The following is a 25,086-nucleotide window of genomic DNA, read 5'->3' on the forward strand; positions in this document are numbered from 1 at the left end:
TCAAGTGGGGAATGATTCACAAATTATGCTCTCTCAGCAATGGAAATAAAAAAAAAACAATAAGAATGGAACTAAACAGAACGTAAAAACTCTGACCGGTATTATGTAATTTATGTGCTTAATACATACACAGGTAAAATTGTAAATATGCATAGGGCAAAACCTTATGGGAATGTTTAATGGAAAGAATTGTTGAAAATTTATACCAAAAATTATATTACAACAAATTTTTCCTCTTTAATTATTATTTTTTTTAAATAAGAAAAAAAAATCTTTTGGCGACATACAGACAGACCTTACTTTATCAGCGTGAAGAAACGATATAGCAATGCTTATTAGAAATATTAATTTGATTAGGTTGTATATTATTTTCTTATCAGCAAGTATATAAGGGATAAATCTTTCTTATAGAGTTGAGTTCTTAAAAAAAACTTAACTGAAAGTCTCAATTTTTATCATGATTTTTCCAATTTTAATTATTCTAACAATAATATCTAATTCTCTCAACATAAGTCATTCTAAAGAATTAAGTGAGTATCTTTAAAATGAAATTTTGTTTCTTAAAAAAAAGAAATAAATTTTCTTAAAGGAGAAAAAGATGATGAAAATATTGTGGAAGAAGCAGGATATTTTGAGGGTGATATGATCCTCACGGATGAGCAGATGTTCAACATTTTCTCAAGGAATGTTCAAAAATATAATAAATACCGATGGCCAAATAATACCGTCGTCTACTCAATATGTGAACATTTTAGTGTTGCGCATAAGAAACAAATTAGAAAAGCCCAAAAAAGAATTGAAAATGTTTCATGTGTGAAGTTTAGGGAGAAAACCAACGAGGATGAATATTATGTTAATATTATTGTGAGATTTAATTTATTAATTATCCAACAAATTGACATAATAACAAATTTCTTTTATATGTACTTTTTTAGGGTACTAATAATGGATGTTTTTCAGCTGTTGGTTACCATAAAAAGGTACAACGTTTGAATTTAGCTCCATATCCCGTGGGATATGGATGCTTTAAAGTAGGAATAATAATGCATGAATTACTTCATACTATTGGTTTTTTTCATCAACAAAGTGCAATAGATCGTGATAATTATGTTAGAATCATATGGAAAAATATGCTACGACGTTATAAGAAGAATTTTCAAAAAATCTATAAAACAACACAATTTGGCATTGAATATGATTATGACAGCATTATGCACTACAACAGGATGGCTTTTTCATTTAATGGAAAACCAACAATTGTACCTAGAATACCGTGGGCTAGAATTGGACAGAGAGAAAGGTTAAGCCGCGCGGATATTGATAAGCTAAATATAATGCACAATTGCTAAATGATAAAATCTGTTTAAGACGGAAAAGCGGAAAGGAAAGATGTTAAATTTTAAAGAATAAAATTGGACAAAGAATTTTCATTGGCTACCGCTTGCTTATTTGCAAACTTTCACAATTTTGCAAATAAATAACTTTAAAATTGTTAAATAAACAGATGACTGTGCAAAAAATAAATAAAATAAACAACAAGCAGTTTAAAGATTTTATTTGAATTTTCAATGAAAAGATAAATCATTGAGTAAATATATTTACTTTTCGCGCGAATTTCCACAAAGACTTTGGAATGCCATATAATGTGCCCTATAGAACTTATGTGAGCTCCACAAGCAGCAGGTACCTACATAATCGGTGTGAATTATAATGTTGGTGTGTCACAAGAGAGATGAAAAATTAATTTGATAATTACTTCCGGGAATATTTTGAGGGGATTTTTTCTCTATAAGAGATTTTTCTATATATTAATTAATTTTTTTAGGGTACTGCATGAAGGCATTCAGAAAGGAAAATGGGGAGAAATTGTTTATAAATATTTGTCATACTGATGATATTCCAGCACCAAAAGACATTACTGAGGTTGAATTAATGAATATTCTCAATTCGGATACACCAAATTCCTATAAGATCCCCATGAGTATTGGAGAGCCAAGAACAACAAAGGATAAGGCAGGAAATGATGCAAAAGTTTGTGATATTGCCATCAATTCGGGGTTCTTTGATAAAATTGAGAAAATGAAACTCTTCCGGGATTTTCTCACAGCACTTGTTTTTGAGGCAGTTGATGTGAAGTATGGGATGCCGTGTGAGGATAACAATTGGATAATTCTGAAGAATAGAAAATGCGTGGGAACACTCACGACGCATCGTATTGAAAATAGAGATGTTGAGAGTGTCACGACGTACTACGGGGGTCCTGGTGGTGATGATGGAGGGAAGCAATTAATACAGGAACTCGATGCATCAGCAATGTCCAAGAATAAGGAAGCAAAGCAAATTAGCAATAAGAAGCAGCAGGAGGCAAAATATCGAACAAATCCCACAAAATTGGCTGTTTCGCAGGCAAATACGAAGAAGCCCAGTTACAGGATCATTGTGGAGCCACGAAAGGGAGATGCTGAGAAGATTGTAGCGGAATTCCATATGCCTGAATGTGTTTCGGCGAAGGAAATCAGTTTAGACGTTGGAGAAGATAGGATTCTTGTGGAGGCCAGAAAGAGGGGATACCTCATTGAGGGATTCCTCGATTATTCGTTCAATCAAGATGCCTCCACTGCTATTTTTGACACCGGTCGTGGTGTAAGAACCCTCGGAGATATTAATATTTTAATTGATCATTTAAAATTAATTTATTTTATTCTTTTCAGGTTCTCACTGTTACAGTTCCTGTCAAATAAATCTCTATGAGAATTCAATAAAATGAATAAAAACTAATTTAAAGATTTTAGGGGAATTGATAGCTTTCTTTATAAATACTTTTCCAGAAAATGATCACGTTTCTCTCGAATCTGTAATGCAGTTCTGTAAAATAAAATTAAGTAATAAAGAAGATAAAGAATATTGCTTTTAGAATTTTTTATTTCAATAAATTTCAAATCTACCCGTAGGGTTTCTATCTAGAATTTCTTTCAAAACTTTTTGATAATGATTAAAGATTTGGAGTTCAAAAATCTTCTCTATAATAAAGAAAGGTCTGTCTATAATCGCGATGAAATTTGGTACAGAGTCTACTGATACCAGGCGGTTTTCACCAACGACATTCATTTTCCCCCCAGAGCCCCCCTTCGTAGCGCCCCCATATTAATTTTATGTTTTTCTGACTACTTTTTGAATTTGGCGCCCTTTTTGGTACATTTTGTTGAAGAGAAAATGAGATGGATGCATTTCACCGCTATCCGTCTCCCTCACACTTTCAGTTTTTCGCAATTTTCTCGCATTTTCCGGGGAAATTGTGTTTTTTGTGATCAGGAAAACACTTTTTTTTTTAAATTTTTGGCATCAAAAATTCCAAAAGTCACAAAAATCCATTTCCGGGAAAAAAAGTGCGTGTAAAATCCCCAACCGTCAAAAATTTCAAATTTTTAAACCCAACCGTCAAAATTTCCGCGGGCCCCAAATTCCGCACGGAGGAGCTCCCCGAGGCTTCCGGAGCACCCGTAAGTGCCTCAGGAGCCCAAAAAATGCGTTTTATACGCACAAATTTGGGAAAAAACACGGAAATCACGAATTTTGTCGAAATGCAAAAAAATTCGTTTAGTTCAAAAGTTCGTTTAGTCCCAAATGTCCCAAACATTTTAGCTAAGACACAAGTTTCGGTTTGACTCAATTTCGGCTGGTTTTCTATCCGTTAACACTTGGAGGACTTTACTGGTACTTGCTACCAATTTGAACCAAAAAATCGTCACAGAATAAAATCTATTGGGTCTATCTCGATGAATTTAGCATCTATGTGTAGGGAATTTTAATTACCTTAAGATAGCAGAAAGAAAATCTCGAAAAAAGTCTTTTCTTTGGAAGATAATTGAGGTCAAAGCCAGAATCCAACGCGGAGGATCAAATTGGTAATAACTACCAGTCAAAATCCCATACATTTTAGCCATGGTTTTGAGGTTATGTTTCCCCATATTTCCCAAATAAAGTACTCTTGTTCACTTTTCCTCGGTGAAAATCGTTAATATAGACTAATTTTATTGCCGCAAGTGACTAAAAAGTTACTTGAAGAATCAAAGTTTGTGATAATTTAGGCGCAATAATAAATTAAGCAAAACTGCAGCTAAAAAAGTCGTTTGAATTGGCAATTTTGCATCGATTCGACGTAATTTTTTTTCAGTGACGATTTTCTCAAATAAATATTAAGTAATTAGATGAAGGAATGCATGAAGAAGATCAAGAATTAGTGAAACTTTCGATCCTTGTTCAATAAACTGATTAATAATTAATTATTGAGCATATTTTATCAGCTGGTAGTTATTACCAATTTGATCCTCCGCGTTGTGCCAAATGTTGGGTCCTCCAAGTGTTAAACAAATTCAAATTCATTTTGAATATATAAAAAATAAAACAGAAAATCATTAAAAGAAAAAAGAAAATTAATTGAAGTTCGAAGAAATTTTAAGGATCTCTTGGTCACTGAATATCTCCTAAAAGAATAAATTCCATAGAGATATTTAGAAATCTATCTAAATTACTGGCTGCTTCAATTGTATGCCGTTATCCCAATTTTTATTAATTTAAAATCAATTTAATTTTTAAATTTTAAAATCATTTATTGAGCTTCATCCTACTGATTCTACATACTAATATTGTGATTTACATTAATACTTGTTGAGACAGCATAAAAGAACATTTTTTACTACAATATGTATTTTCTTATAATATGTGTTCTGTACCATTGATACGTACATAATAGTACAGGTATTTATTATGTCAAAGAATCTCACTTTGTCTCAATCAACTCCAATTTGAGGAATTTCCGAAATTCCTGAAAATTTCAACTTAAATGCTTCCGGGTGCAAGAGGGGAAATATAATATATCCTTATACTTAAGTGGAGCTTGCAACAAGTCTCTCCGTATCAACTACTTCAACCAGATGTCCTGCTCCTGAATACGATACCTATGTACATACATTTGTATATAATACATCACATAATCCCTTTGTTTCAAAATGCCACTTGAATCTGGTGGTCACGTTTTGTCACACTCCTCATTTGATCGGACCAATTGATACCCCTGAGCCATCAACGTGACCCACTATTATTCTTCTCAAATACAATAATCTAGCTCTATATCCATTCTGTCGTATTTCTAATGCACAAAAATTCTTATTAAATTCTAATGAATTTTAGAGTATTTATCACATATCACTGGATTACCTTATCATGCTGCATTTCTCTCTGCATTAATACAAATTATGATAAAATGTTATCTTATACCTATCTGTTCTATATATTTTTCTTTAATATATTATTCGCTCTTTCAGCTGATTGTGTTGTTTGTATGCACACCGCAAGTTGTGGTCCTTTACACAAAAGGACGTTTATATGCAAATGCATGAATGTTATATTACACACAATCTACTATATATTACATATCTGTATATGTATAGTAATATATTGATAGCGATGACAATATTCTGGCACCAATAACACCCAGAGGATGTTCATCAATCCACACAAACACTTTCCTTTGGGCAATGTATCGTCGGGGAGCGAGAGAATGATGAGGAAAATTTCATTTAGTTGAATGGGTGGAAAAGGAATGAACTAAATAATTAGGTTGTTTTATGCATCTACGTGTGGGAAAAACTCTTGGAAATGTTTGGAGTATACTTCCCCTTTGTATCAGACGTGCTTTTCTTCCTAAGTTCCTTTTTTTTGCATTCAGTCATATATTAAAATAAGAAGAAACTATTCTTTTTGCATTTATTAAAGTTTTTTCCATCCATTTATATTGAATTTAGTTTTCGGGCATACTTAATATTTCCATCAATTCTCTTTTCTTACAATCACAAACTTCATTTTTGTCTTCTTCAAAGAAAAAAAAATAAGAATACGTAAAATGGGTGAGACTTTCACAGAGTCACATCTCCCTTGGGAGACTCTGAGAGGCTTGGGAGGTTTTCACATGGGGAACTGTAGGGAATTCACATCACGTCCTATTCTGGTACACCACCAGTGAAATCTATCTCTGGGGGGTCTTATAGAAAATGAATGAGGCGGTAGTTAAGAAATAATCTAAATGTAAGTAAGTTAAGTGATTTTAATTCATCTGATTACATTAAGTTTAATATCGTGTGCAAAAAAAGATAATAATCAAATGTTAGAGCATTATTTTATTAATGTTATCTTTATATTGAACAAAAAAAAATCCTTTTGCATATAAATTTAATAAAATAAGCATGGAAAACGAGACAAATATAGGTAGTATCGCTATGAAAATCTTCAAATATATTTTGATTGCAAAAAACAATATTCATTCTGTTTTCTCTGAAAATCTTTCTCACACAAAATGCTGAGTTGAATTTTAATAAATTTTTCCCATTGATGCTGATCTCAAGATGTGCTTACTTTACACAATTCTTTGAAGTAAAATCGACTGACTAGAAATAAGAATCTTCCTTACCCCTATTATTTTTTTTAATAATTTTTTTTATTCAGCTATATCATATCTTTCATTCTTATGTTTTCTTTACTGTACCATCCTCTTAATTCAATAGTGAATCAGTATACTATGTATTCGATGTGAAGATGCAAATGAGAAGTATAGTGGCAAGGAGCTAGGGTTTGAGTATATAAAAGGCGTTCGAAGATAAACACAACAAAAGCAAAAAAAAAAAAGTTATGAGGAAGGAAAGAAAGCAGAAAAGAAAAGTATGAAGTCTCATTTTCCCTTCAAGTGATCTTTTCTTTCTCATCTTGTTATTCAAGACGAGTTTCCGGTGTCTCCATTAACATCAGCACACGTTCTTCTTTACGTCAAAATGGGATTTAAATTGCTGCATAAACAATCTATATAATAAAGAAAGGTCTGTTTGTTGGTAATCAGTCGTGTTCGGCTATACAAATCTACACCGTTTGACCGATCGCGATGAAATTTGGTACAGAGGTTCCTTATATCAGGCGGTTTCGAGTGGCCGTATCCATTTTCCCCCCAAAGCCCCCCTTCAGGTAGCCCCCATATAACTCTCATGCAGTTTTTGCGAATTTTTGAATTTTGCGCCCGAAATGTTGTATGAAAATGATTTCTTCTCTTTGCAATTTTTTTTTTTTTTTTTTTTGAGATTGATGAGAGCTCTCCATCTATATAATAAAGAAAGGTCTGTTTGTTGGTAATCAGTCGTGTTCGGCTATACAAATCTACACCGTTTGACCGATCGCGATGAAATTTGGTACAGAGGTTCCTTATATCAGGCGGTTTCGAGTGGCCGTATCCATTTTCCCCCCAAAGCCCCCCTTCAGGTAGCCCCCATATAACTCTCATGCAGTTTTTGCGAATTTTTGAATTTGGCGCCCGAAATGTTGTATGAAAATGATTTCTTCTCTTTGCAAATTTTTTTTTTTTTTGGTTTGATGAGTGTGCCCAATCATACTTATAAATCATCACAATTTTTTCTCTCTATAATTTGCGCGAAGCGCAAAACCCCCCGCGAAGCGGGGCGAGGAAAATTGGAGCGAAGCGACAATTTACCTCGTTCTCAATAACAGAAGAAGATTCTATTCGAAACCAAGTCAAAATAAACTTTCTTTACTTGCAAATGCTACAGAGAGAAAAAAATGAAAAGTAGGTGTATTCCTTAATCATCAAATAATCTGATAAATTATGTCAAATTAAGAAAAATATTGATGCAATTGTATTAAATTGTCCTAATGCTATACAAAATCATAATGAATGAGATCATTAATTAAGTAAATATTGTACAAAATACAGTCGTGCTCTCGTGGTAGGACCGTCGTCAAAATGACTTCTCCGCGGTAAAACGGCTTCAGAATGAGGAATTTTGCCTTCGCAGTGGGACAATTAGTATCTTACCTTTCCAATAGTACTAATAGTCCCACTGCGAAGGCAAAATACTTCATTCTGAAGCCGTTTTACCGCGGAGAAGTCATTTTGACGACGGTCCGACCACGAGAGCACGACTGTATGTAAATTAATTTAAAATTTATTTATTTATTTTAAATTTAATTCATTTGAGTCAATTTCACGCCTAAGCAGAGCATTGTGAATTTTAATTTTCACTTCGTGCACAGTCGAATATCCTTAAATATTGTGTAAGAAATTTTGTGATCAGCACACGCATTAAATGTTTTTCAATATCACTACTTCTTTTGTAAAATTATGTTGATTCTTTCAATGATATAAAATCACCTCTTTGTTATATCAGTTTAAATGGCCTAAAGACATACGAACCTTTAGGGGATTTCTTTTTTTTCAATTTTTTTTTTATATGATTTGTCACACGGAATATTGAGTGAATGGAACGGAAAATAAGAACGGAAGAATTTCTATTTACCTCTGTATACAATCTACAAGAGTTAACATGAGAACATGCGATACTTTTGTGAAGGGCAAAATAAAAATCATGTGCTATGAAAAAAGAAAAAGATTTTCTTTGACATTAAAGGGTGTATTTTTTTTAGTGAGTATTAGGGAGTCTTAGCCGAATACTCTGAATATTTACAATTAATCTGAAATTGTTTAATTTTCATTTTATTTAGGTATAATATTTCTTAATATATTTACTTTGCTCTTGTATTTTTTTTAGGTCGTCAGAAAGGATGGGTCAGAAAGATTGCTTTCCAGCAGGGCAGTCATCTTTACTGAAAGAGATGAAAGGCAGATATAGGGTTTTCATTCACTACGAAGACTGTTGATCTCATTTTTTTTTTTAATTTTTCTCTTAATCCACTTCTGCTGCACCAAGCTTTTCTTTAAACTACTAATTATAATTTTTCTAATTCTTACCTTCGATTCATATTTCAGCTAATATTCCATCCGGTGGAAGCACTTTCACCAACGGAGGGAGACTTCAAATCAACGATGTGAGAGCATAGCTCCCGGCATCGGCTGGGGGTGAGTACAAATCATAAAAAACACAAGACTTTTTAACGTATACTGCTGTACGTACAGTTGTCTTAATTTACTTCTTTGAAATGTTTTAAGGGACTTAAAACAACTGTGTGTCCATTTAATTATAGATATATCCTTTTTAAAGAAACTGACCATAAAGAATTAACCCAAAAAAATTAATGAGACTGCGCAGGGTGGACAGTGGGGCTTAATAGAATTTTTCAAATACCTAGTGTAATAAAAAACATACATATTCAGTTTAGCTTAGGCAGGTTGATAAAAACTATAGTATGTAACATTTATTTATTTATTCTGCTTTAATGTTGCACAAAATTGAAAGATGTTTTGTATACATATAATATATATTTTATTAATTATAAAAATTAATTACAATTTAATTAGAATTACTCACACCAAATTGAATACTCAAAGAAAGAAATTGCTTTTTTTTCTTGTTGTCACGAGTCAATTGTTTGTTTCTATATTATACGCAAAATGGGTTAACTATTGGGGACATCAATTCTGTACGTCGCTATATAGTGCTAAATTCACGCCGCCGCAAGTGGATGTAACAAAGATTAATTGGTTCTCTGTGACTAAAGAGAGAAGGCGAACTGTTTTGGGGGTTGATGCGGAGGAAGGGTATACGAAAACGAAAAAAAAATACAGCATCCAATATTGAATGTTGGAGTATTTAAAAGCTTCCCAGACTAAGGATAAATTACTCAAGAGTGATTTATTCCAAATGACCAAGAAATACTTTTGGGTGGCTTTTCTATGTCATTGTGGGTGTTATTTATTCAATTATTAGGTTTTGTCTTCTTCTCATTACATAATCGATTTAAAAGACGAACACGAATTGCATTATTGACTATTGTTGTAGGATTTTTAATTCTTGCATAAAACTCAAAAACAAATAGGGAAATATTTTGATATGAACGAGAATAATTTAAACTTCACTTTAGATGAAAAGTAAAAAAAAATCAATATTCTATTAAAAATGTACTTATATTTTTAATTTTCAGTAGTAGGTATACACATAATTTTTTCCAGACATTTTGAAATGAAGCTAATTGAGTGAAAAATGATGTTAAGAACAATTTTCAATATTTACCCAATCAATTTGCATATTTATTGTGAAATCCAAGCAAAATTGCTTTTATAATGGAATGGGATAAAAATGACCCATTTCAGAGACTTGTATATATAACAATTTGAGAGTTTCATCCCATTAGAGGGTGTTAGGTGGGTGCGATGTTGGGATAATCAATTTGTTAAAATTTGAGCTCCTTCGGTGGATTGTACGGTACGTACAGTCAGGTATTGGTTAACGTCGCATGGGATATACTCTTTTCACCCATTAATAATAATGAGTGGAAGGAGTATATCCCATGCGACGTTAATCAATACCTGACTGTACATACATATTTTAAAAATCGCTCTAGGAGACCTGGAAAAGTGATCCGTTGATTCCAAATGGAATGGAAATTTTCAAGTAGATATAGAGAGAATGTACTGTATATGTATGTATGTGGAGGGAGAGTACATTTTCAGCTGATTACCCGAAAACGTGACCAAAATGCTTGAGAAAGATTTTCATTCCTTCACGGGATATTTGGGATATTTTGAGTTTTTCATCCTCCTGCCTGCTTAAACGGTTTCAAGGGGATTTCAATCGTGCTTTTTACTTGGTATGTGCTCTAAGTGCTCTCTAAGAAAAATTTATTATAGACTAACATAAATTATTGCTGAAGCATTTATGCAAAGTCCTCAAAAAAAAACTCTCTGTTAGTTTGTAAAAATTCCAAAAAAAAACGGGAATAATTGAAAGGATTGATTATGAATTTTTTTTATTAATATATCTTCAGGTGAAAAAGAAACTTTATGGAAGAACATCTTACTTAATTTTCTTATGAAAAAAAAAATCCATACATAGTTTGAGAAGCTAGCAAGTTGAGCAAAGTTTGAGGTGAAAGTTGATCGAATATAATCTGAGAGGAGAGATGTTTTAGATAAATCTTCTGAGCAATATTTCACTATCTCTCTAGACACAGTTCAGGGAGTCAAACACCTCAGAAATGTCTGTCAGGGGTGTAAATGAATGGCAAAAGAAAGTTTGTGTGGCGGGTTGGGAGGTATGGAGATAAAGTTGCGACTTTCTCAAAGTTGAGGTGAGTGGGAAAATGGGAAAAAATAGCATACCTTTCACTGTGATTTAATGTACCACCAGGCGCCTCCATCGCCACATAACTTCAGTTTGCCCTCACTTCCTTTTCAAGCTAAAAAAAACCTTCCTCTTGCTCTTTCATATTAGAATAAGGATATAGACATATAAGGAAAATAGAATATATTTGTCCCTCTTCAAACTTATCACACGTGTTTGTTGTTAATTTAGCTGATACATAAAGAAATTCATATACATACTAGTTAATTTTAAATAATACAAATACATCACAATATAATCATTCAAACCACTTTTATTGTAGTTTAAAATGTTTTTTCCTACTGCTATATATCACTGGGAAAAAAAGGATAATATACAAGCAAAGTAAACATCCTTACATGTTTAATTGAGTTCCATTATTTATTAAATTAAATTAAATACATTTCTCGATGCTGCGTGTGTGTGATGTCTGATGTAGAAGGAATTCATTTTATTTAAAACATTCTCAAATACAAAATTAAATATTTCTCCACACACAAACGATTGGGATAATTTCATTGTTTCCTACTCACAAAAGAGTAGATTTTACACAATTTGTGTAAGATAAAATACGTTGATAAATTTTCAACAATTTTCTCCAAGAAATTACAAAATAGTATTTACCTTAACAATCATTTATTATATTTTACGTGAGTCTTGCACAACGCTCTAACTCTGTCTCAATTGTATATAAACACAATTTTGGAGGCTTGCGGTATGAATTTGCATGAGATGTTTGTGATATATGTACTTAAATCAAAATCCATGGGAATCCCCACCATGCCAGAGGTGTTTTGGGCGATATATTTGCGACAATGAGTCGCTTCCTTCACACAGAAATATTCTTATTGTTTCCAAGCCCATTTTACACGGAGCTTTTCATCCTGTGAGGTTGAATATTGAGATGTAATTGCTTCTGATAAGATTCCGCGGGTGTATGTAGCATTAAGGATGCTCTCTCGCTCTCCGTGTACAAATATGAAATTTCTTTGGGACTGTGCGTTGTAAATCGCTTTCGGTTAAAGGAGTTTCCATCAGCATTTAAACAATCGCAAGAACTCTTCATGGTGGGTGGTGTTTTAATGTTTTTGCAAACTTATCTCATAAGTAAACATACGATAATTGTACGACGAGATGCAGAAGGAAGAGACAAAAAAGGAGAAAAAGAAATAAAAGTTTCAACAGTTATTGAAACTGTTTACCCTTCTTCACTGATTTGATTTGTGAATGTCAAAGTTTCATGATAGTCACGAACAAAGTTTTATAATTAAATGATTTATACTACAGTTTTTTCTCTCTCTCTCTTTCTGTTTATTGAAGACAAACTACTCATGAAATTTTATTCTCTCTCATGCAGTTTAGTTTACTTTTTTGAGCATGTAACTCTATCATGAAAATTCTGCTAAAAAGCAGCTTTAATCATTTTTTTTGGAATTATCCATAATATTGATACCTTTTTGTAAAATAATTCTTTTAATATAATATACTTGATAATATATAATCAATGAGATTATGTACAATATTATTCATTTATGTATTGTATAGGTATATTGTACTTCTTACATGCTGAAAATCTCTTCAATGTTTTTCAAGGAGGAAAAGTCTCTGTCTCTTTCACAATTCTACCAATCTCATTCTTTTGAATCTCACAGAAAGTATACTTTCATATAGATGGTATCATGCCAAAATACCCGAGTGAATTGATATGTTTATTTGGGGTGTTTCCCCGAAATGATAAGATAATATTTCATTTAATTAAATATAAAAGATATCTCAAGGGATGGTAGAGAAGGGCTTCTGTGGTACCTATACGTGAAACTGCTTCATGGTTGGTTATACATCATTTATTAGTATTATGATGGTTAATTACCAAATAGAGATTTATTATTCCAACCATTTTTACTTGAAGGCTATATCATGATTTATCCCATATAGTTTTGAAATCTTCAAATGCGCGCATCTTAAGTTAATTTTGTTTTTAACAAAACCGTCTAAAATATTAGAAAAGAAAACTTATTGGATTTGTAATTATACTCGGTTAAAATACATTTGAATTTGTCACTTCTTCAATTCACTTCACCATTACATACATACATGCAATCATATATGAAGTTGAAGGAGCTTAAATCGTTTTTGTTGATTTTAGCTATTGTAGACATATGTTGGTGAAGGAAAATGGCAAATAAGAAGTGAATGAAATGGTAGGTTAGTTGATTTTACACAACACAATTTCACCATACCTATACCTATCTATGGACTGATAAATCTCTCACGCTGATAGTCATGGATTAAATTGAGTGATAGAACAAACAAATAAACAAAAGTGATTGCAATTCAATTGCAAGTTTGTTCTCTTTTCTCCCATTCTCTTAACTTGGTTTTATTTGATATCTTGGTGTGTATATGCTATGTGCTATATATAGAGAGAGCTTTTTCCTGGCTATACGGATCGATATGTAGTTGGCATGAGGGTATAAAACGGAGAATGGTGGAAGAATACAAAAGAGTACCAAAGTTGAATGGAGAGACACGTCGAAAAAAGGCCCATTTGTGAAGATAATCATAATTTACTCTTCTGATACTCCTCACTGATAAGATTATCGCAAGAATGAACAAAATTTTATGTTCTTCACAGATTAAACCATATAGAGACTTTTCCTATGCGAATATTCTTATATGCTTAGAGAACTAATCTTGATTTTAGTTATTTTTTTTGTCTCACAGAAGATTGTATTAAATTCTCTTTTTTGGTGTTTCCTTGTCTACATTTCTGGGTGTAGATTTTTAAATTATTAATAAAATTTGGAATTTCACAAAACATGTATAAAGGTATAAGCTGCTAGTTTGTAAAGGTTTTAATCACTGTAGGGATCCTGGTAAAAAAAATTACATTCATTTAGTTATTGCCAAGAACTCATTCATCCTAATGTTTTTTAGCATACCCGTCGCGAGTCCGGGGTCTTTGCTATGTCTTTTCCTATACTACACAATACACACAGAAGGTACTCTCTACATGGGGGGTAAATTGGCAGGCAGTGAGACATACGTACTTCCTTTCAAGATACAATAAAATAAGGAATGAAACCCTATGAATAATTTGCTAAAGAAATTATTTTATACCACTCTCTCGCAAAGTATGAATGAATGGGGTGAGGGGCAGGGATATTGGCAAGAGGTGGAGTAGTTATTATATGAATAAAAGAGTAAAATAAAAATTTCCATTTTTACCTTTTTATGTATTTTAGCGAGTAAGCACACAAAAGGTATATCCTAAAGAAATGGGTAGTTAATACACAGCAAGTTAAAGGAAAATGAGGGAGTTATGAATGGGCCTGGTGAGGGGGGGGGGGAGTGGTGAAGAAATACAAAACCAGAATAATGCCATAAGCGACAATTTCATTGAAAATTCAACACATATACTTGGACCAGTAAACGTTTTCATATAGCAGAAATTCATTCAATTTTCCAACACCAAAATGGGTGGGTTGTTTGGTAAATTGAGAAGAAGAAGGTATATATGAGAAATGTATATATATTTCTCTCTATATTACACAAATAAGTGATACACTATCTCGCGGTAAATTGCTATGCCATTCGCGTCATCCCATTCAACGTAAAACATGAACTTATGCGTGCAATGCTTTTAAGTGAGACACAAACTCTTTGCGTTGGGTTCCGGAGTAGGGTGCTCGGGTGTACGGACCAGCTGATCCATCCATCAGTATCGATCCATCCAGAGGAGGAAATATATATCGTGGAGATTGCTAAGTTTACCACCAATGCCCTGATTTGTTTACACTGCACAAATTGGATTATCGATGGTTATCGCCTGTTAAGTAGAGCAACTTAATTAATTTATGCAAATGGCTGTGTTCTTGTAAAAACACACACTTTACACAGATTTTGCCCTAACGTGCTCTTATCTTTCATACCTTCGACACATCTTCATGTTGATGATTAAGTTTTTTTTCCAAATATTCAAGAATTAACCCTTAATCAGTTTTTTTTAAACTTTTACCTAAAGTCAGTTAGTATATTTTATTAGAAAAAAAAAGAATTCTCTTTAAAGAAATAAATTCTTTTGTGAAAGCAACGAAAGAGAGGAAAAGAAAAAGTCTCTGTCTAGATAAAACAATAAATCCCACGTCATGCATTTCTCAATCCTATTATATAGGAACGCATACGAACCGCAGAAAAAGATATTAGATGCAGACAAGCCGCTCAGACAACCTGGCGCCACTCTTGCAGTGATTTCGGCTGCTACACAAGTCAGAGTGGCTAGATGAGGGGTTTGTGTATGTAAAAATTTGTGCCAAAACTTGAATAGAATGATTTTTCTCAGAGGAAGAACAAGGGATTGTGTGTCTGTGTGTGTCGGAAGTTGTGAGTTATGAATTTATTTACAGCACTTTTCAATTCTATATTCAATTTTGGTGCAATATACATTGTTCTATAAGTGTTTAATTTTTTTTATAAACTACTAGTTCCAAACATAGTTCTAAGCTTTTTTCAAGAGTGATAAGAAAGTTTTTTAATTTTTTATTTCATTATGATACGAAATCTTTGAAAAAAAAAACAACCCTTAAAGTTAATTCAATAATTATATAGGTACTTTTGGTTCTGATGGCAAACTTAACTTCGAGAGTATCTCCGCTAAATATCTTGGTGAGTGAAATGACTGCAATTTTTGTTTAATTCTTGTAAAGGAATTTGCAATTCACCCACTATAGGGTGAGGGTGGGATATAGTTAACGGCAAGTTTTAAGGGGGAGAGGTAGTATATGGATGGGGTTGCACAATTTTGGTGAATTCACTTAGTCACTTGTTCATTTACCCTTCAGCTGTCTCATGAAAGAGCAATGTGCAGAGTCAGAAGACAAAATTACCAATTTATTGTGACTTTTTCTCCAACATACCCCCCATTTTGTGCTTATGTGTCTCAATTTTTGTGGAAAGCGTATTGCTTTTCTAGATATTTTACCAAGCTCAGTATAATGTAAGATGAAATTTTTCCTATATCACTGTTGAAGCGTAATATTTCAATCAAAATTTTATAAGATATCTTATTATTTATTAGATTTATTTTAGAGTTAATGAGTTAGTTATTAGATGGTAAATTCTACAGATGAAGTTGAATAAAAATAAAAATAAAGAAACAACATTCAATATAATAAAAAGAAAATCAGGGAAATGTTGCAAAATACTCGAAAGATTCAATTTCCTATATGAGGAGTGAAATGGTATTTTTATCTCTACTGAATATTTCACCTCACGTCCAGGATTGAAAGGAACATCTTGTAAGTCTCTTGCTGGATAAAAATCAATTAGGCTTGAACATTTAGGGAAGATTAAGGACTAATTCATGGAATTTTCTTGAAAATATTTAATAACAGAATCCGCACACTGTATTACAGTCATCTCAATTGCGAGAGAGAGAGAGAGAGAGTATGCCACCCTATATGGAGTGTAGGTACTTTCTTCCGCATGATGGTGAAGGATGAACTGTTTAAGGATTGAAGGCATGGGATCTTCAACGGCTTCCAATCGACCTTTTTTTTTAGTATATGCCATGCCAATACATAAAAGCTCAGCTCCTTGGAATTTGCCACCCACTTGGAATTGAGACGATCAATATATGAGTGTAGGGGAAGGGGGGGGGGGTATTTTGTAAATGGTGCAGCGGAGGAATTGGGTACATTATTGAGTTTCTAGCGTGTTCTAATCGAATTTCACTTTATCTCTTTTCGATTGATTGAGGATTGACATGGGATGATATGGGTGGGTTTTTGCACAGAGCGAAATATCCCTGGTGTGGAGAACAAACACTATTTAGTTATTGTCCCACATTTGACGGCTTTTGAGATATCTCGATGAAAGGGTTGTACCTGCGTGTGATTTTCCTTTTGTGTCCCCTTTTCATTGTCATACCACTCACTCATCATGTTAATAATACTCCATTAAATTTAATGGATTGATCTGATAAGTGGATGATTTGAGAGGGTGTTCCAAATTTACATAAATACCAATCAACTACCATGTGCAATTAAAACATACAATCAGGTAGTTGAGAGGTTAATCAAGTGTAAGAAAACGTGGAGATTCCATAAAATTATATATAATTTGTGTCATCTTGAATTTCCTATGAATTACGATGACACATCGGGAATTGGAAGAATTTAGAAAGAGAAACATGAAATATTGCCTTAAATTGAACAATACTAATTTATTTTTTACATAAGGGCAAAATTAGTAAAATTTTATCCCCCCTTTATTCATAACGAGGTAAATTGTCGCTTCGCTCCAATTTACCTCGCCCCGCTTCGCGGGGATTTGTTGCGCTTCGCGCAAATTTTAGAGAGAAAATAAAATGTGATGGTTTAAAGGCAGATTTGGGCCACTTATCGATCCCAAAAGAAAAAAATTCCAAAGAGAAGAAATCATTTTCATACAACACTTTAGGCGCCAAATTCAAAAATTTGCAAAAACTGCATGAAATCTCTATGGGGGCTACCTGAAGGGGGGCTTTGAGGGAAAAATGGATACGGCCATCTGAAACGGCCTGTTATAAGGAGCCTCTGTACCAAATTTCATCGCGATCGGACAAACGGTGTGGATTTGTATAGAAAAGTCGGAACGACGATTACCAACAAACAGGCCTTTCTTTATTATATAGATGGGAAGCTCTCATCGAACGAAAAAGAAGAAATGTACTGGTAAGCTGACCAAGCTTACGGGAGCTGTGTTTCTTTCAGTGTACCAATTTTGTGAGAGCAAACCTAAACGCGAATTAATTTAAATACGCGCAAAGTCGGGAAAAGTTGAAAAGTCATACTCTAAGAAATGTTTGGAAAGCCATATCTCGAGAACGGATCCATAGATTTTCATAAATTTTTTTTTGTTTGAAAGGTCTTGAAGTCAGCTATAACATATCGAAAAATGAAAAAAATTTATGTCGCCATTTTCGAAAAATTCGAGTTCGAAATTTTCGAAAACTTTGTTTTCGATTTTAGCGCCTCTTGCGGTGATTTCTCGAAGTTGCAATGTTCTAGACATTTGTAGGGTTTCACGAAACCTCTCATTTGCGCTTGAGTTGATCAAGATCGGACTTGTAGAACCCGAAATATGACATGCCAACTTTGGAAGGCTATATCTCGAGAACGGATCCATAGATTTTCTTCATTTTCGGCATGAAGCTAGATAATATGGTCAGCTACAACATATCAAAAAATGAAAAAAATTTATGTCGTCGTTTTCGAGATATTCATCGAAAACTCATCGAAAATTTTGTTTTCGATTTTTGGCCCCCTAGCGGTCACTTTTGAAACTTCTGATGTTCTAGAGAGTTGTAGGGTTTGTTGAGATCTTTCATTTGACCTTGAGTTGATCAAAATCGGTCAAGCCGTTTTCGAGTTATGGTCGATTTTCGATGAAAAATTGTGGCGGCCATATTGACTAAACGGCTTGGCCGATTTTCGAAAATGAGGTATCGTTGGAAAGCTCTTGATGGCCCCTACAACATATCAAAATTTCAGCCCTCTAGCTATAATAGCGGCTGAGATATAGTGAAAACAAAATTTTGAGGTTATTCAAAATGGCGGACGGAGGGGTGGGGGGGTGGATTTGACATCATAATCGGATTTCTTCAGGTCGATATTTAAACTTTGCCGTTTACCGCAAGTTTCTATCTATCACCGTTCTCTTGCAATTTAAGTTTATGATCCGGCCGGACGGCCGGACGGACGGACGGCCGGACGGACGGACGGCCGGCCGGAAAAAAATTTTTTTGGCGCATACGTTTTTTGGAATGTGGGGACCCTAATTCGTGCTCATCCCAAGTTTGAGCCCGATCTGACGACTTTCGATTTTGCTCGGTACACAAAAGCTGTGTCTGAAAGAAACACAGCTAAAATTGCAAAGAGAAGAAATCATTTTCATACAACACTTTAGGCGCCAAATTCAAAAATTTGCAAAAACTGCATGAAATCTCTATGGGGGCTACCTGAAGGGGGGCTTTGAGGGGAAAATGGATACGGCCATCTGAAACGGCCTGTTATAAGGAGCCTCTGTACCAAATTTCATCGCGATCGGACAAACGGTGTGGATTTGTATAGAAAAGTCGGAACGACGATTACCAACAAACAGGCCTTTCTTTATTATATAGATTACAGTGGGACCCCAGTACAACGACCACTCGGATGTACTCTTCTCACTCATTATTTTCAATGCGCGAGAGTAGTATAACCAAGCGGTCGTTGTACTGGGGTCCCACTGTACCTAGAGAGTATGGAATATAGGTATCAACCAACCTTTAGAAATTAACAGAGATTATCCCTGGGTGGGATATACCAGAAGATATTCAGAACTGAATAATTGAAATATTTTCAATCCCAGGGAGGCTTCTGTTTTTTTTTAAGTAAAATGATAATAAGTATACGAGAGAAAGAGAGAAGAAATACAAAGTATATGTATATATTAAAGATAATTAACTCATAATTAATAAATAGCTCGGGATGTATAAAATGATGGAAGGCATAAAAGATAGAAAATTTGCAATAATTTAACTGGAGGGATATAATATTAGAAGGAGAGGGTGGGAGGGTAGTTATAAAGTCGTCATGTTGGGTAGAAATTCGTGGAGGTTAATATTGCTTCTTTTAAAACCATCTTTATCTCTGTCTTGATTATACTTTCTCAGAAAGATATTATTTAATGTATTTCTTCTTCTTGTAGAGTTTTGAGTAAAGAATTCTTTGAAAAGAATAGCTCTTGTGAAACAATCAAATCTCAAAAAATATTTAGCTTATAAATTTCAATCGAAAAAGAAGAAAATTATTTATTTTAAATTTTCTGGCCACTATGTAAAAAATTTTGATTCATCAATACAAACAATTGTATAGAATTGTTTCGTCACGTTATTCTTTTACTCTGATTATTAACTAGATATTTTCTTTGTACTTTGTTATTTTTTTTAATCAATTTTTTTTTAGTGGTAATTGAAAAAAATCTTAACTCTATAAGTGAGTTCGACTTCCAGTTCATTTCACCTTACCATCCTTCCGGCTTTTTTGCTTCTGTCTACATAATATTCCGTCTGCTTATGTGCTTTTCTGCCACAACACCTCTTGGGGTATTCTGTGAGGTGAATTATAAAAAGAAGTAGGGGAAGACGGGGTAATTTGGCCACTTTGGCAAAGTCATTAATGGGAATATCTCAAGTATGGTAAATGCTAGAAAATCCATTTTTCCACAGTTTATACTCCCCATAGAGATAATCAATCGTACCAAGTTTGAAGAAAATCCGATCATTAGATTTTCTTTTATTTGATAAAAATCATTTTTTCACTTTTTCAAGTGCTTTTGGCATTTTGGAAATTCGTCATTTTCGAAAAATTTTTAACACTTAAAAATTAACTTTTAAGCCATTAAGGGTCATTGATCCATCATAAACACGATAGTGACATCCATTTTCCGATATCTCAAACAGATTTTCCTGTGGAAATGGTTTTATCCGGAAAATTGGAGTGGGGTAATTTGGCCACTTGAGTTTTTCCGGCACATTTTCCGACGCACATTTAAGATATTTATTGTGGTTGTGCCTTTTAATGTTTTCTTACACTAAGCTAAGGGTCCAGGAGAATGGAAAATTCACCCATTTCTCATCGAGATAGAGAAAAGTGTTATATGGGGAAGTTGTAGGCCGGAAAATTTCCTACAAAATAGGGCTATTTGGTTTTCTTCATACTACCATACTTGCTTGATATATCCCAAAAACCGCCAAAGTGGCCAAATTACCCCGTCCTCCCCTATGTACGTACATACATGTACATATACCTACTCATTCTTGCCGTGAAAACTTCCCCATTATATAGTTCTTTTAGTTCTTTTTTTCGCTTTATGAAAAAAAATGTATATTCATACGCACATTTGCAGAAGAACAATTTTGCCTTTCAAAGGGTACTTTCCTTTATCCAGAGTTTATAACATTTTTTTTTCAAAGAGTATTTTTTTGTGAAGGAAAAGGTTGAAAAAAAATATAAAGGCGTAGCAAAAGTCATTGTACTAAATAGGAGCGTCAAGATAAGGATGCTTTTTAGTCAATGTTAAAGAATAAATAAAAGAAAATTCATTGAAACCTAAATTTCTTTTATACATATATAATTGCCTCTTAAAGAAGTATTTGATAGATCTGATGGGAGATTAAGTTATGTAAGAAGATAAAGTAAGAAACCGGAATTCTGGTGCAAGAGAGGAACTGCTCGATGCAACTGATAGTGACGGAAGAAGAATTTAAAGTGGAAAACTTTGAACTTCCGGCACTCTCTTGTCAGAAAGATTTTCATGGCATAAAAAATATAGCGCGGAAATTTACATTTTGAATTTTTAAATGTAATTAATTGATGAATTTACTTAAAATCATCTGCTCGTGGCTGATTGCCTTGAATGATACGCACACACACAAGAAAAAAAATATCTGACCAAGCTGCAAAAATCAGCAGGTAAATCTAACAAAGTTTCTGCCATCCATACTGTCCATGTGAGGAGAAAAATTTCAAAGTACAGGAAATTTGAGAGAAAAATAACACAAGAGAGGATGTCCATCACAGTGAAAGCTAAACGAACTGATATCAAATGCTTGCTGGCCAATAACGCAATATTGCTTTGCGATGTGCAGCAAAAAAATTCCATCAGCAGCCATGTCTCTCAAACTATGCAATATTTTTTACCACTGAAATAACTTTAAAGGTGATTTTTTGTTAATTCCATGAGTAAACGAAACAACACAGTTGTAGGATCGGCAACAACAATTTTCTTTTTCCAATTTGAAGACACTTGACAAATAAATCAATTTTTTACAACAAGAATTTTTGTTAAAAAAATGGTTTTGTATATAGTAAATTCAAGTATTTACTTCTTCTTTGTTGCGATACATTCTTCTCAAAGTATTTCCTAGACAACTAATTACGTGTCAACTTGTGGATATGACCAGATAACTTGCAAAGTTTTTTTTGCAGAAAATACTTGCGAAGTTTCTTTTGGTGCTCAGAAAAGTGCTCGACTAAAGTTCGACTAATTAGCTAATTTCCTCAGGTGGTGGACTTTTCACTTTTTATTAGTGAGCGCATAGAAAATAGCGCAATATGATCCGGAAAGCTTTAGTACCTGGATATGTGAATGTAAAAAAAAATTATTTTTTTAGTAGTGAATAATGTTAAAAAAAAAAGAAAGAAAATAGCCATATACCTCAACGAATGTATAAATTGAGACATCCACAATTCCTGCTGCTTTTATACCACACGGCCTCTGAGCATTTTGGAGGATGAAAGCAAAGTCTTCCTTGTCACGCGAGGTGAATTCATACCATTTTGTGAGGTACAGTGCATTACCAAGGGCTGATGTTTTGGCAAAGAGAATCTCACCAAATAAGCACAGTATGAAGATTTGGCAGAAGACAACAAGAATAATGATGAGACTCGATATGTCGAATCCGTGGACGAAAACAGCATAGAAAAGGAAGCAAATCCCATGAAAGCTTGATGTGACTTGAGAGAAGGACATGTAAAAATACATATTGGAGAGTACATTGAAGAGATGCAGCATATTCCAATGCATTCGATATATCTCCAGGAGAATCCTATTATTTTTCTTGTATACCTCAATGTCATCCAATGTACTTATCACCTCAGCCAAACACACTAATTCACTACGAAATTGAAAGGCAATCATTATTACCATGCAATCACTGAGACTCATAACAGTTAGGGCAGCGTAGAAAATAAAATTTTGAATGGATGAGTTCAAGATGAAGAATAATGGGTTGTCTTCACTGATAAAAGGAATGTAATACTGCATTGGAAATTCTATTCCACCAAGACGACGAATGAATGTTTGAAGGAATATCTCAGCGAACCAAAAGCTTATCCAATATGTCCTAAAAAAAAATGTAAAAAATTAATATTTTGAGAACATTTAACACTAAATGACAAAGAAGAAAAGGTAACATACACAACGCCAAATGTAATGCCTCGAATATGGCCAGAATTGTGACGTTTTCGCGTTTCGGTGATCATGGGATGGGCTTTGGCGGTGTAGAATTTTCTCAGTTCTAAAAAGAGTTCTTCAAAGTCCGGAAAATTTATAACCATCATCAATGCTTTCCCAAAAGATTGAATGTGCACCGCAATAAAGATAATGGTATATGTGGCCTGAACACGATTGGTGCTGTTGTAGGTCAGGACCACGTGTTTTACATTGAAACACGTACTGATGAAAAATAGTAATGGAAAAAAGTAATTATAGAAGTGAATCTTCTGCTTGCGATTGCCAAAATTGAGAAGTAAAATGCACCATTTAAAGAATTTTACAAGTCTATCGAATTTATTCAGAGATTCTTCTTCCACTGTGGCTGTCATTGTTCTATTCTTCCGTTCAAACGCACTTTTCCAATTTTACCCAACACTCTGTAATGAAGTAATGAAAAATCAAGTACATTTATATACTTATATATGGGGTGTTCGATTATACATAGCACAAAAGTTTTTCTTGTTAAATGTTATTTAACACATTCAATTTTATGTAAAATATACCCTCATGGGAAAGTACAGGGTAAACTGTGTGGTATATGTCCTCAAATTATGGGGTTGTAGGACAACCTATCTATTTTTCCCCTAAACGTTGTCCTCTATCGCTGCCCTTCATACAATATTCACAAAATATTATACATTATACCATGATGTCAAATAAATTTTTCAATTACCTCACATTTATATCGTAATAAATCACAATTAAAATCAATCAGATTTTTTTTTACAATCTATGAAAAGCCTTGTCCTCTATCGCTGCCCTTCATACAATATTCACAAAATATTATACATTATACCATGATGTCAAATAAATTTTTCAATTACCTCACATTTATATCGTAATAAATCACAATTAAAATCAATCAGATTTTTTTTTACAATCTATGAAAAGCCTATTATCCATGCAATTGTTGATTTCAAATACTCATGTGTGTTTTATTTTTGCCATTTGACCATTAATTGATCTTTGGTGTATTTGCACAATGACATGGTATTTTGAAGTAATTATACCAAAGCTTGATACTCTTTGTTAAATACACAATAGAATGCTTCATCTGCTTATACGTTTCCTCTTTTGTCCATAATGACAAATATTTTATTGTATAAAATAGTTTTTTTTTAAAACAAGATAATATTATTTGCATAAGTGAGTATTTATAATTTTGGTAAACAATATCCTTTTGTTGAGTAATTATTATGCTAAATTGCAGATAAAATACATAATTTAACATTTAAAAAAATTGTTAGATTTTTCACGATTTGGAATTGGATTCATGGGAAATTACCTGATATTCCCGACACATTCCCGATAAAGTTAAATGTTTAATAAAATTGAACAAATTAAAAATTTACGAGATCCCCGCATTAGTATAGATATTTTATTTTAATTACCATAAATAAACTTCACCCCAATACATATTTTGGATTGTTACAAATTTTATATTTTCAAGTTAATGTCCAACATTGTATTCAATTTCGATTATACTCTATTCCAAAAAATGCTTCTGAGAGATTTTTTGAAAAAAATAATTAGTCAAAATTTTTTTTAAAAAGTATTTTATATACTTTTACCGTAATTGTTTACGTGATATTTTTTTTCTGTGAAATAGAAAAGAAAATCATAAGGAACATGGTGAGATTCTGCAAAATTTCATTTTCTTAGTTCACAAGAAAAGTCCCTGAGATGAATGGTTTGAACGTGACATTGTAATAATTGAATGCCAGACATGCGAATGTGTTAGGATAAAATTTATAGTGAACTATTGACTCTCACAGTACCTCTGACATAGCTATTAGGAATAGCAAAAAATTAATAAATAATAGAAATTACTTCCAGTTAACAATATCAATATTTTATATAGGTGTATCACAATGTATGATTATGAAGAATG

At 33.2% G+C, this 25,086-nt stretch overlaps 2 protein-coding genes across 8 annotated transcripts in view; both read left to right on the plus strand.

The window, feature by feature from the left end:
- The window catches only part of LOC129791160 (ethanolaminephosphotransferase 1), a 245,240-nt gene that overhangs the window by 158,458 nt on the left and 61,696 nt on the right, over window positions 1-25,086 (plus strand). The gene's annotated exons all lie outside the window — the stretch shown is intronic.
- The window catches only part of LOC129791155 (protein madd-4), an 85,283-nt gene that overhangs the window by 3,366 nt on the left and 56,831 nt on the right, over window positions 1-25,086 (plus strand). The window contains exon 1 of one of the 7 annotated variants that reach the window (XM_055829168.1): window positions 8,896-8,914. The exons of the other annotated variants lie outside the window; for them this stretch is intronic. The gene's annotated coding sequence lies outside the window, so the exon portion shown is untranslated. Of the gene's footprint in view, window positions 1-8,895; window positions 8,915-25,086 lie in introns of those variants that run through there. 7 annotated transcript variants of the gene reach the window in all.

The sequence above is a fragment of the Lutzomyia longipalpis genome, chromosome 2 (assembly GCF_024334085.1).
Source record: "Lutzomyia longipalpis isolate SR_M1_2022 chromosome 2, ASM2433408v1".
Lineage (NCBI taxonomy): Eukaryota > Metazoa > Arthropoda > Insecta > Diptera > Psychodidae > Lutzomyia > Lutzomyia longipalpis.